Source organism: Gasterosteus aculeatus, chromosome 21 (assembly GCF_964276395.1).
Source record: "Gasterosteus aculeatus chromosome 21, fGasAcu3.hap1.1, whole genome shotgun sequence".
Taxonomy (NCBI): Eukaryota; Metazoa; Chordata; class Actinopteri; order Perciformes; family Gasterosteidae; genus Gasterosteus; species Gasterosteus aculeatus.
The window spans coordinates 7351334-7364837 of NC_135708.1; the positions used below are offsets into that span (position 1 = coordinate 7351334).

At 46.0% G+C, this 13504-nt stretch overlaps 1 protein-coding gene across 5 annotated transcripts in view; it reads right to left on the bottom strand.

Moving 5' to 3' along the window:
- Positions 1–13504, bottom strand: part of znf438 (zinc finger protein 438) — a 42521-nt gene that overhangs the window by 18767 nt on the left and 10250 nt on the right. For 4 of the 5 annotated variants that reach the window (XR_013454518.1, XR_005710380.2, XR_005710379.2 and 1 more), the window contains exon 2: positions 2098–2196. The exons of the other annotated variant lie outside the window; for it this stretch is intronic. The gene's annotated coding sequence lies outside the window, so the exon portion shown is untranslated. The remainder of the gene's footprint in view (positions 1–2097; positions 2197–13504) is intronic. 5 annotated transcript variants of the gene reach the window in all.

Sequence of the window (13504 nt, forward strand, 5' to 3'; positions counted from 1 at the left end):
TGTCACTCATTTATCTTCAGCAGTGATTGGCTAAACTGCTTCTTATGGCTGGTGCATGCTTCTGCGTCTGCGTCGTAGCGTCGTCGTTTCAATTCATGGTTCTAAAAGTCTTGCGTGTGTTGCAGAGCAATTCACCTCCTTTTGTTGAAGCCGACATAGAGAGTCACGTCTTTGTGTGTGAAAGTCGTTGGTTTGTTTATTTGTTTGTTTATTTATTTATCATAAACTTTATTGCCCCGCGCATCGACACTGTTGCTTTTCATCGCGGACACATTTGTCCCGTATTTTCCTCCACAACTTTGTTCCCCTCGACCGGCAGACTGGCGTTTGCAGTGATCTCCCTCCATGAATCAGAGGCCATCTGCGCGTCCTTATAGTCTGCCAAAGACGGGTTGTATAAGTGGTCGTATTTACGCATTTCTTCCGACAAAAGCAATTCAATCTGATTCATTCTCTCGCAAACATTCTTCGTTTTAATTATGGCGGTATTGTACTATGAAAACGGAAATGTGAGACTCCGTAAAGGATGTAGTTAGCAGACCAATCACAGCCTTGCGGGTGTGAAAAGGCACGCAAGGGACACGCAAGGGGCTCTTGCGTCTGCGTAAGCATAAACTAGGCTTTAGACCCGCCGCTTTGGGACCATGCCCGAGCCCAGCTGAGACATGCGGAGAGGACGTGCAGGAAAAGCAGATATCTTGATTTACAAATATTAATGGTTGTATTCCACGCATTCCCTTCCCTGTCCGTGTCCGCTGTGCGCATGTGGAGGTGCTGCCTAAGCCCCGCCCCCGACAATGGAAGCAGACAAGTGGACAGCGCGATCGACTAAAATGTTGGTGACGTTCATTTATATGTAAAAGGAATATCGCACCACCAAAAATGAGGTCAATGGTCAATATATTGCATATTGCAACAGGCCTAATTATTTGTATTGTAATTATTGTTTCTGCAGATCCTCGGTAGCCAGAGCGGCTCAATGTATAAAGACACTGCGGGGGGGCTTACTGTGTGCTTGAGTGTGAATGTAAAACAAGGCTTTACTGGAAAAAACGCACATGGGCTCAATCGCCTTTTTTGCCCAAACAAAGTCTTCTGAAGACCATTGTCTTTTCATGTATTTATTTTTCTTTTAAATCTTCTCATTAGTGAAGATTAGCTGAATCTTCTGTGTGTCCGGCTCCGTCTGGAGTCCATGAATTTAGAATCAGCTCAGTTGTCTTTGTCGAGGTATTAAAAGCCTCGGACTGTAATGATCACCAATGCCGCTATTAAATTAATAGGTGCGCTTTTCTATGGTGTGGGGGGGCTGGTGGCAGAGGTGAGCCAGGTACAAAAGAGGACAGAAAGCTCAGGGACAAAAACCTGGGGGAGACGTGACGTTAAGACGATCGTGTAAACACCATCTTTAATTTTACTGAGATGTTTTGTGATTAAAGACATCTTATGATCCCGGATTACGGACAGATTGGTAATGACAGGTGCTGCGAGGGAGGGGGGCCGTGCCGTTACAAGGGCTCGTGTAAGCTTTTAATCTCACGTTAAATCCAGCACAAACACTGATGGAGAGACAGAGAGGGGAAGGTAGAGTGGATCATGATATATATCTAAGAGATGGTAGAGGAGAAGGGGAAATGGAGGGAATTGTGATGGCTGGATAGATGAGCTATTTTTATAATGAGGTCAGTGTGAACTGTGGGATTTCATTCTCCTGGGACACACACACACACACACAGGAACTGTGATGATGTCTCTCTTGGGCTGCCTTTGTCTACAGAATGAAGTTGTAGAATGTGAGGAGGAGGACGACGACGACAACACGGGCGAGAAAATGACAGACCCAATGTCAGAGACAGAGGATTTTAAAGATTTAGATCCTAACTTGATTGGTCGGAGAGGTTTTATTTCCTCCACAAAAACAAGAGGGCTGATGTTATTAAGCAAACTGACATGGAATCGTCATGCGTTTGTTCCCGAACATCAAAGCGACTCGTTCACTCCCATCGATCCTTCTGTCTCACATCCCAAAGTTGCCGCTACCATGACGTGTACATTATGAATCCTAAAACATGGGACATTCTTTAGAAAGGCATTTACCGATGCTCGGTGACACCCTCCTCAGCTGCTCCCTCGCTCCTCTTCCTCCTTCTCTTTCTGGGCGGTGCCCACGGTGTGGTCCTGCCCCCCCCACACCCCCTGTAAAGACAAAAAAACATTGACCTTTAAAATAAAGTCCTATGTTATTTAAGCTATAAATAATACAACACAACAGTATCACAACAACTTCTACACTACTTTAACATTTTAATTTCCATTCATGTCATCGAATATGGTTCATTAATTGTGGAATTGTTCATTTCTAAACAGGAATTACATCTATGCCCATTTTTATGATGTAAGATCAGCGCTGCGGCTGCCATGAGGCCTCCCCCCTCGGTTTTTTCTTGCCTTTATTACCAAAGGTAGCCAGTTGGTGTCAAAGTAATTCTAAATCTACGACCTGGAGACTGCTGCTGCAGTAAGTACTGTACACAGGTTACGATTAGCTTAGCTTCTCCGTTTGCTTCACTCAGTAGGGCTTTGCATGCTAGCTAGCTAACACGCTAAGGCTAGTGAGCTTAGCTGTATCTAGCTGGTTAGTTTAGTGGTCTCTCAGCAGAACTTAGAATTTACAGTTTAAAATAAATATTTACCGACGCAGATAGGTTTAATCACAGTGTGGTTACATCATTTGGTTACAGTTTAAAAAACAGTTGAAGGGTCCCTCGTGTGATCTATTGCAGCAACGAGTAACGTGGTGCGACGACAAGATCCTTCCAAGAGCGCGGCTGTGCACGGCCTGTTTCACAAGCGCGCAAACAGACACGCACTCTACAAAGTCTCCCATGTACCCTTTTGCTCCCTCTAAACGCCCGTCGCCTCGGCCCTCCATTAAGCGGGCAAGCTCCCGTTTAGCCAGTGTCTTGGCAGTCGGGGGATGCCGGCTGCCCACTCAGTCACATCTAGCCGTATTAAATAAATAAGGAGCGCTCTTCTGTGTAAATTATTCATTTAACACGCCTTATCCTCTTCCAACAACCTTGTTAAAGCAACTCAGGAGTGAAGGGGGGGAGGGGGGGGTCGGGGGGCAGACACCGTGGCTCATGTGCGACTCAGCAGAACCTGTGGTGCATCTCGAAGCTTGCTGGGCGTTCAGTCGGAGGGGGGCCTAATTCGCCCTGACACCTCTTTGTTTCATGCAGGAAAGAGCCCCCCCCCCCACACACACACACACTTTTTAGTGCATATTCATAGAATAATCATTCTAGTTGTCTGGATAAATTATGGAGGAGCGAGAGTCCGGGACACGCCATGCTGTGGGCGGCGTTTCGTTTTGGTTTACTACCTGAACTCGGAAGGAGACCAATGAAGCCCTGATTTTAACGAGTCGGGATCGGGATGCTCATTGGGATGGGGGGGGGGGGGTAGAAATGCTCACCGTGAAGAAAACCGCTGTTCTTAGTATTAACCTGGAGGACAAACAGCCATCGTTTGTACTATGGCTGCGACGTCGCTCGGAACATCAGGGACGTTCCCTGAAAGTAATCATTTATTTATTTAGCTCTATTATTTATGACAGAGATAACATTTTCTCAGGGGGAATTAGGTTGTACGATAATAAAAATTATTTTTTGCACATACACACAGAACACGGCTTCCATATAAAATATTGACGATTTCACCGAGGGAAGCGCCTTTAATTTCAGGAAAATTTTAAAAAACAAACTGCAATAAAACCTGATTCTCTCTCTCTCTCTCTGCATGTGTCGAGAGTTAATCACAAAACGCTCTTTCATTTCCAAATCACACCCCGAGGCCAGCGTACATTACAGAGCCGCTGATATCCGCGGCTTATTTCCACGCTCCCTCTCAAACTCCTCCGTACGAGGGCCGATCACAGCGACCTGCTGCCAAGCAGCTTCGGTTTCATCACATGAAATTTAAATGATGAAACATTCCTTGGTTGTTCTGATGGTGCAATCTGTGAGCATATGTCTTTTCTTGGAACTGGGTTGTAAACTAACCAACTATTTGAGTGCTCAAATACTTTACTGTAGTACAATTATTGCATATATATATATACATATATATATATATATATATAAAATCTATTATATTTGTGTAAATACTCTTATCTATAAAGATGATAGAAAATCCAAGTAGCCAATTTCAAAATATTAACATTGGATTAGCATGTCAAAAAGGTAAACTTGTAGAATTAGCATTAAAATGGAAAAGTACCTCTAGGTCGTACAGAAGTGTTTTAATATTCGTACTACTGCACCACTGCAAACTTGCACGTCTACACGCCACAGGTTGAGGACAGAGGATTTTTAAAAGAATGACACAATTTTTCGGCGCACTTACAAAAACGGCAGCATAAATGAGTCCAGTATTTTGCTTCAGAAACTAACAAATAGAAAGAAGAAGAATCCGCCTCTAGAGTTTCCCCAGAGACGGAGTATAACGTCCGGTCCGTCCTAAACTCATCTGGTCTCCTGCTGCTATCAGATGTCCCCGCAGGCCTCAACAGTGCCCCCTCACTCCAGAGAGCAATGATATAACTTGTGATTAAAGCCGTTTTCTTCAAACATGCTTTGATATGGCCGCAGCGATGAAGATCAGCTCTGCATGGTGTTTGTTTCCATGGACGGGAGGACGGGTGTCACTATGCCACACACGGAGGACAAGCCATCAAGAGGACACATGGAACGCCACTCTCCACGTTACAGCCGCTGCCTCCTCCACCTACGTCGGGTCTATTTGTGTTGCTTTACATTCAGAGGGAGTGCAGTTTTTAGCCGGATGATTTATTCCCTTTCGAGGCTTACTTCAGTACGTTGGTGGTTTTTTGCACAGCCACTGGAAGAATTCTTTTTATGAAAGTCTAGTTTCCACTAGTTTTTCTTCCAAAAAATAGTATCGACTATCACTACTGATGTACGTCCAAGTCTGGGCATGTCCAATACATCACTTTATAAAACAAGCTGCATTTTACATACATATATTTTTTTTTTATCTCCGGGCAGAGTGAGAAGCATTAAAGCGTGAGGCGTCCCACAGCTGCAGCACTGCAACCTAAATTAGACCGGGACCACATTAAAAGCAGTCGTCTCTATTCCAGGCCGGGGCGGGAAAATTACAGCCCTGCTTTCTCTACTCTAGCATTAAACCTCAATTAGTGCACAACTACACCGGTGATGTCATCACCGAGGGACCCAGCAGCTTTGAAAATGAAGAGTGCTTTGCTTCGTAACCGAACCACCTCAAAACCTTCAGGTTGCTCCCAGAGCAGCTCGGCGGGCAGAGAGAGCTGAAAAAAAGAAAGAAAATAAACCTGTGGCCAGGTTTGTCTAAATTCACCAAGAATTTTAATCCAGAGTCGTGACTGGAGTTTTCCCAAGAGACGAAAGGTCAGTTAGGTAGGACAAGAAAGACTCTTTTGACCCCCGGTAACCTGGCAAGAGACCGGAGGGGGAGGGGCCTGGCTCCTGTGTTTCTCACCTTTCCACAGAAAAGCAGCTCCATTACACAACAGGATCACACAATCACACCGTCAGTGTATTTGTCTTGTTGCAGACGTTAAGCCAATCCTGAACACGTTTTACAGCTGGTCATCTTCTGAGGATAACGTTTGGATTCCATTTCGTACTAATGTTTTCACTGAACGACTCCACTCACTGACTCCATTTAAATGCACTATTCTTTCTTTTATTTACTTATTTCGAAAATGTGCGATTGCAGCGCATGCCATGCACCATGTGAGTTGACTAACCAATCGTTACCATAATTCATAGCCCAGGCTTGACAAATTAAGTCATTCCATCGCAAGGAGTCCAATTCACGATGCTCGGAACAAGCAGTCAAACAAGGCTGATTAAACAAAATCAATATGCTATACAGGATTGCCTTTTTCTCGCCTAAAACGTTTTCAGAAACATTGTATACAATAGCTGTAAAATAACATTTCGTCCCACGACCACCAAGGTGAAAACCATCGAGCCCAAACCATTTTGTGTTTTGTGTTGTGTCACTCCTCCCTGTTTGTTGGTTGGATTTGGAGCATCTCCATTAGTGTGGGCTGGATTCTCAGCTGATCGCCGTAGCAATGCCACGTGAAACGGATCTCGGCAACTACTTTGCAGATTAAAAATTGAAATAAGTGTATAGCACGTAATGCAATAAAGCTGGATTATCCTGTACCAGCGCTCAGAAACATTAAAGCCTGAATAGAGCACTCCCTGGTTGGTTTTTCTCATTTAATGTAGTCCCCTTCATGCCGCGGAGTCACTGTTCCTTCATGTCGTACAAAGGAGGCAGCAACGTCAACAAGGCTCAGCATGGGAACGCTCCTGGGCAGCACCTCGTACCCTTCTCCTCTTTGGAACATCGAGGCCCGTCCCCCTCGCAACGCCTCAATTATGCATCGCAACTCCCAGCAACTTCTCACCCGGTTGTTTAAGCGATCTGCCCGAGGACCGCGAGGCCTCGCCGGCGCACCTCCACCTGAACAGAGGGATCGCTCTCACATCTTCAAAGGGAAGCCAGTCGCGCCCATAGATTCTTAGTACCACCCAGTGGGTTTGCAGAACTTTCCCTCGCTCTCTCACAGGTGCAGAAAAAGGGGATGGGGCCCATAGTACTCAGAAAGTGGAACAGGATTTCTCTTTCTTTTTTTTTGAGCCCAAGCTCCGACAAAAACTTCGAGCAAAGGGTGGGTGGGGGCGTTGGAGATCAAAAGCCTACAAGTTCCTGGCGAGCGGGCCCAATCAGCCGAGAGGGCCGAGGAGAGGAGGAGAGACAAGCGCTTCCCTTTTAAATTGATCCCACTGAGACCCTCAAGGTTCCCCTCGCAGGACTTGCAGAAAGCGATAAAAATCTGGCCTTGTGGATCTGACGAGGAACTGGGAGGGAAGAAGGCGAAGAAGAAAGACTGTTTCGACGAGGGGGGGAGAGAGGCACTGAAAGAGCTGGTGGGGAGGGGTGGGTTGAGGCAGAGAAGCCGGTTGAGGCAGATCAAGGGAAGACGAGAGAGACGAGAGGGGTGGGCACGTCCTCCGAGGGCGCATCCAGGGATCGCTCTGTGTGCCAGCCGGAGCAGGGCGGGCCACCGCTATCAGCCATCAAACTTGTGTTACACGTCTGATGATGGCTCAACCAATCCACGGCGGGGGGGCTCTTTATCCCGCCCAGGTCCTTGGTAGCCCGGAGGTTGGACGGGGCTCGCGTTGGCCTGCGATCAGACTCTGGACGGGGCTTGTGTTGTTATCCACATCATGTCGGGGCCCTCAAAGGAAGAAGCGCTATCAGAGGATCCCAGAGAACCAGCCGCCTGCCAGGTACACCGCAGAGCTGCCCAGCCACCAACAGCACACAACAAAGCCGGGTGTGTGGGTCTGTGTGCGCTCCAATTCAATGGATGTATTTTGCAGTACAAAATGAAGTCATTATCACCGGGCCTCCAGTCATCAAAAGAGGTAACTTCAGTCAAATGTCAAACCAAAGCCAGATGAGCGAATAATTAACTGCCAATGAAATCAAGTGGGATCTAAAAAGAGAACAACACCTACTGTAGCTTTGATATTAGAAATTCAAACTCCTTCTCATGACGTTTCCAAAACAGGGCTGAAACACTTGACCTACATGACCATGACCTACAACTGGGACTTCCTTCTGGGGCTGTTTGTCATCTCAGAACATGCTGAAGGGGTAAACAGCCTACGGTTGGGCAGCAAAAACAAAGTGTATCAAAATAGCTGAAATTCATGATCTAATTTGATCAATGTGCAGTCACAATTGCTTTATCATGTTTCTGCAAAAGGGACCTCGCTTCAGGAGGCCCGGATATCCCCCCAGCTAGTTCATATGATGTGTCTAGTGTGGCACGGTGTACCGGTACTAGAAAGGTACCTCGGTACCCTTACATTTGAAAACAATGCGGTTTTGAAATTTTTTAGTACCGGTACTCAATAAAAAGCATGCAATCAGAGCGCACTCACTGTTCCGCTCCCTGTCAGGCTGCCTGCACGCATTGACTGCGCAGCGCTCACACATGCAACATGCAGCCGTCACTCACAGCGAGTTATCAGGGGAGACGTGTCCTCATGTAGCAGACTGCTCACCCATATACAGCCTAACACGAGTAGCCTTAGCCTAGTTTAGCTCTGGTGACCAGACGTCCGCTTTTACCCGGACGCATTTTTTAAGTCTCGAAAAGAGGACGTCTGCTTTGTCTTGTGTAGCACTTGATGCAGCTTGATATTTGACTGTGTTTGGAAAATACGTGCAGCGAATCGGGTCATAGATAGTTGGAGATGAACCAGCGCAGATTCTTTTTTTAGCGTAAGAAGTTGGATGTGTGGCGTGTGAAAGCATGCAAACGCGTGTGTCACACAGGGAAACCGTGAGAGTTGGGAGCCCTGTAGCTATGTTGGCGAGCTTGACAACAACTTTCCTAACACAGTCAAACATCAAGCAAGTGCAACGCAAGACAGCAAATAGGTTACTGAATAGTCCAGCAGCAATGTATACATGCAAAATAACCTACAATTTCAGTCAGGTGGGCCTTTATGATCATGAGGTCAGAATGCACACAAAATTGTACCAAATATCCCACACTTGATGTAATAGGTCCCATGCTGGTGGAGCCTGAGGGTGGATCTTGGCCTAATTCTTTTTATTTTTAGTTAAGGAAATACGAATGTGAGAATATCAAACTCTATATGCAAGTAAATGAAGCATTGTTTATCCCACAGACAGTCAAACAGATGCCAGGTAAAAAAGGGAACCCTACAGATGTTCTATTTTTTACTATCAAAAGATTAATATTCCAGTATCCTATTTGTGGTATTGTATCATAAGTATCAGGTACCGTAATATTTTGGCAGGTATAGTATCAAAGTCATAATTTTGGTATCGTGACAACCCCAGATGTGACACATTGCATGTAAATTGTCAATGTTGGATTATCAGTTTTGTAAGGTACACATCTAGAAAACATCTAAGCATACTGAAGCGGTAAGAAGAGGAGACAGGTGGAACGTGAAATCAGACACTCTGTCAAAACGGACAGCAAACAGGCTGATCGTGGGCATAATAATCCTAAATTATGATAAATTAATATTGTAGTGGTTAATGAACAAAAGTGTGATTATCAGCTACCCCGCGATGTAAAAAAGCCAATGGAACTGTTGTGATGGAGAGCCGATGCCGAGCATGACACGCCTCCTTTATCCCTGTACACCACCTGCACAAATCGGCCTCCTCTCTGTGACGAACGCCCTGCCATCACGTCACTGTTCAGCATCAATATTTTGACATTTCCTTTGGCCGATTCCCCAGACAGGGCCATTTATTCAACTGGCTGAATGATCAGTGGCAGGAGAGAGCCAAATTCAAAGTTACGTGACAGGGGCTCAGTAGCTTCAGGTAACCTTTTTGGAGGGACTTAGCGTGGCAAATTGATTGCTGAGAGCACAGGCTCATCATGAGTGCTAATGTTCAGAGGCAGTGCACGGCAGACCTGGGAAAATAGGAGGCTCTATTTATAAATGGAGGGAAAGGGGAGCTGGGAGGGGGGATTAGCTTTTCATTAGAATAAAGAGTGCAGAAGAAGAATCAATTTCAGGGGTTTAGAAAGCTGACAAACACAGTTCACTTATTCCTTCTCTCCCTCATCCCCGGCCTCTGGCTCTTAGCCCACATCCTCACTGAGCAGCATATGACCAACAACACATGGAGGCAAATGTTTTAAGGATTTTAACCTCTACAGGCCTAATCAGGAGACTATTGACCAACACAACAGCTCGATAATGATAGTGAGTAGTCCTCCTACCACCAAGGCCGGGGGCAATTCTCCAACTTCTCAAAACCCGAGATTGATTGTGCATTGTCTTATTAGTATACGTATATTAGTCATTATGTGGGGGGGGGGGTTTGCCATCAAATCAGCCTGAAAAACGAAACCATCACATTCATCCAGATGATCGTAGCAATCACCACCACTCATGTGACCATGCTGTATACAGATAGGTGGAACGAGAAACTTTCAAATGCTGAAGAAGGCAACATACAGACACTGTGTTATGGACAGATCCTACAGGTGGGGACAGCAGCAGCGAGAGATTATCATTTTCAACTTTGGCCAGCCACCTGGTCCCTCTTCTGGTTGGAAAAAGCATGCTGGTTGCTTTCCCAGCATCCCTTTGGGAACAAGAGCAGGAAGGAAGCTTGGGGCTGATTTTCAGGCAGAGCGGCGACCCGGTCACCCTTACCATCCCCTCACTCCGAAGCCCTCACCTCCCTGACCCGGGTCTTCATGTGCCCGCTGTACAACCTGGGCAAGTCTCGGAATAGGAACCACACAGGAAACCGCACCATGGAGGGGGGTGAGGTGGTTGTGACATCCAAATACCTCCAAAAAACTTTTTCCACCAAATAAACGCAGCTCAGGCAAGTTTACGAGAGATACTGGTTTCTCCTTTCATCCCGAGCTAGGCCCACGTGGAGGCGGGGGGGTTATGACTCACAACCAGGTCTCCAAACGAGGGATAAGGATGCTGTCTTGGAATTACTAATATAGTAGGAAAACATGTTAATACAACACGGTGGACAGCAGCACTGAACCTCTCCGATCCAATCAGCTTACAGAACGTCTAATAGCATAGAGGCGGGAAGGCTACGGGTCTCCTCGGGGGGAGCGTGGCGCATGGAGTAGAGGGGGTGTGCTGGGAACCGAAGGGTTGTTGGTTCAAATCCCGGCTCTTAGCAAGACACCTAACCACTAACTGCTACCTGGGCCCCTTTCCGACAGCGCACTATGGCACGAGTTAATTGCAGAGAAACATTTCGTTGTCTCAGTACCTGTACTCTGTGCAATGACAAAAATTTGAATCTTCTTCTGCTACGGAGCGCTTTGACACTGCCATTGATGCCTGCGTCTCTTTAACATGAGGTTAGTGGGTGTTCGGCCTCCCCTCTCGTCGTTTGTGAGCTACACAGTCAGGAAATGATTAGGGCCTGGGAGGACAATTAGCCCTAGCAATGCCAGGCTAAATATAGTCCGGTTTGGCCTGGCTCTGCCCCTGGCTCACACACCCTAGCCGCCACGCAGGCTTGCTTGCTCAATCTGGATCCCGTTTGTTTCATGACTGATGCGAAATCCCCGCTGACTCAGCTGAGATACCATAACTCTTGATCAGGTGTCTCAGGAGGGAAGGAAGTGAGTGGGAAGGAGTCATGGAAGAATATTTTAAAAGGGGGTGACGTTTGAAAAGGGTTAACCTAATGTGTTAACCTCGATGTCGAAAAAGAATGTTCCTGAAGTTGACTGACTTGTATTTATTCATTCCCTGGCGATTTAAACGGGTCTAAATGGTTGGCCTGGCTTTTGTACAATCAAACCTTCAGCTCGAACAGAACCTTACTTCCACGAGATTTGCTGGGTCAAATGAACCACAGTTGGGAAAACGTGCTTTCCCACAGCCTTACACCAACCGTACGGAATGCAAAGAAAGAAAAGAAGAAAAAAAAAGCGTTCCCATCGCACGTCTCTCTGCCCCTCCAGTCCCAGTATCTCCCACCCCCTGTGAGAAAAAATAACTTTTTTTATAGATTTTATCCTTAAAAACAGGCGGTTCGCCCACTCCTTCACCTGGGACGGCTGTTGGACAGCACAGGCAGGCTAAAAGGTTGTAGGAGCCTGGGAATGTTTAACATCAAGAAAGCAATCAGAATGTAGCAGGAGCTCTGGGAATTGGACAGGAAACGTGGAGAGTAACCCCTTCCTGCCTGAGAGGAAAGAGAAGAGGAAGTGATTTGGGTTATGTGATGAATTTTGGCTGCAACCTGAAAGGCAGCGTGTTGGCTGCAATAGGTACACTAGATTTTACAGAAGCTTAATTTAGCAACACTTTGTTGAAGAAACTGTTTCACTTCTCACACTTCATCGCTTAGAAAAGTTGTGACCAAGGGCTCAAATGTCCTACAACAAAAAAAAAAATTATCCTAAAATTGGGTGACGAATGTGTTTAGAAGATAGTTAAAAAGGAGATTTTCATTTTTCATTTTGAAACCCTACACGGTGTAAGTATTGTCTCTTTTCATTCGCTTTCTTTTTAGAAAATGGCTTGTGAATGAGATATGAAGATGCTTCTGGAAAGAGATTTTGAAGGGCTTTCATTTTAAAACCCTGCATCACAATGTCCTGATCCTGTAAAAAAGGAGTGGCCTCCAAGCTCAACAGAGACTTTGCTGGAATTTCCCCATTACCATCTCGACCTGGTGTGTCTTCTGACCGTGTGAGTGTATGGACGAGGTGAAACATAAGTGAAAATGTTCTAGAGCTGCACTGAGCTCAGCACAAATTGCACAAGACAGCTTATGAGCAGGGAACCAGTAAGTTCCACTGCAAGGGGACTATTAGCGGGCTGTCCTCTGCCCCAGACAAACAGACAAATGGTTACATACAGAGGGTTGGCCAGACTTCTGACACGCTACATGCATACACACATTGACGGCACCCAGGATACTGGAGAACATGCAAACAAGTCCAAGGCTATAAAATGCAGTCGGCTTTTATTGTGACGGGTAAGAATTGAAAGGTTGGCTCTGGTCTCTGCTATCATGGCAAAGCTGAATGGAATAATACATTTTGTTGCCTCAGTTCAGAAAGAACAAGTTATCATGGAAATCCATCCAACAGTTGTCGAAATATTTGGGGTTCATCCTCAGGATCCACAAATATCTGGTTTTGTGAATGGAGAACATGTTTTCAATCAATAAGTGATACCGTGGACGTGCCCGTGAAATAAAGGTCAGGGGGTCATTGGCATTCACCCGGGTACATGAATGTCGAGGACAAATGTCACGGTAATCCATCCGATGGTCGTCAACAGCGGCACTGTTCCAGAGCAATAGACCGACCCACTGACCCACAAAAATCGCAACCATACTTAAAAGTGGCTCCTGTAGGGTGTGTTTATTGAAATCAAACTGACTGTTAATGATGTCAATGACATGAGCGCTGAAGCGCCTCCCCAAAAGCCCAAAGCGTTCTGCTCAACGATAAGGGGCATCATTTTGAGAGACAGCCCAGGAATGACAGCACCACGTAAACACTGCCAACCAGAAGAAGAAACGCGGGCTGAACGTAATAAATCACATCCACCGTGCGCCCACTATATAAAATTCCCAATAAGACCGGACATTACGTTCACACCCATAGATATCCCCGCAGCTTGTAGCAGCAGAATAAACCTGGAAAATACATCCATGGTGAAGGGATGTTATTTGGGCGCTGATGATAAAACGGTGTTCATGCTCAGCACCTCGTTTATGAACTCTTTATTCATTTATCATTTGCCACGAGAGGAATAAGACGACAATGCGGTACGACTTACAGTCGGCGCGGCTGTCGTTGGAAAGATCGAAGCGTGTCCTTGGATTGACATTATTTAATGACATG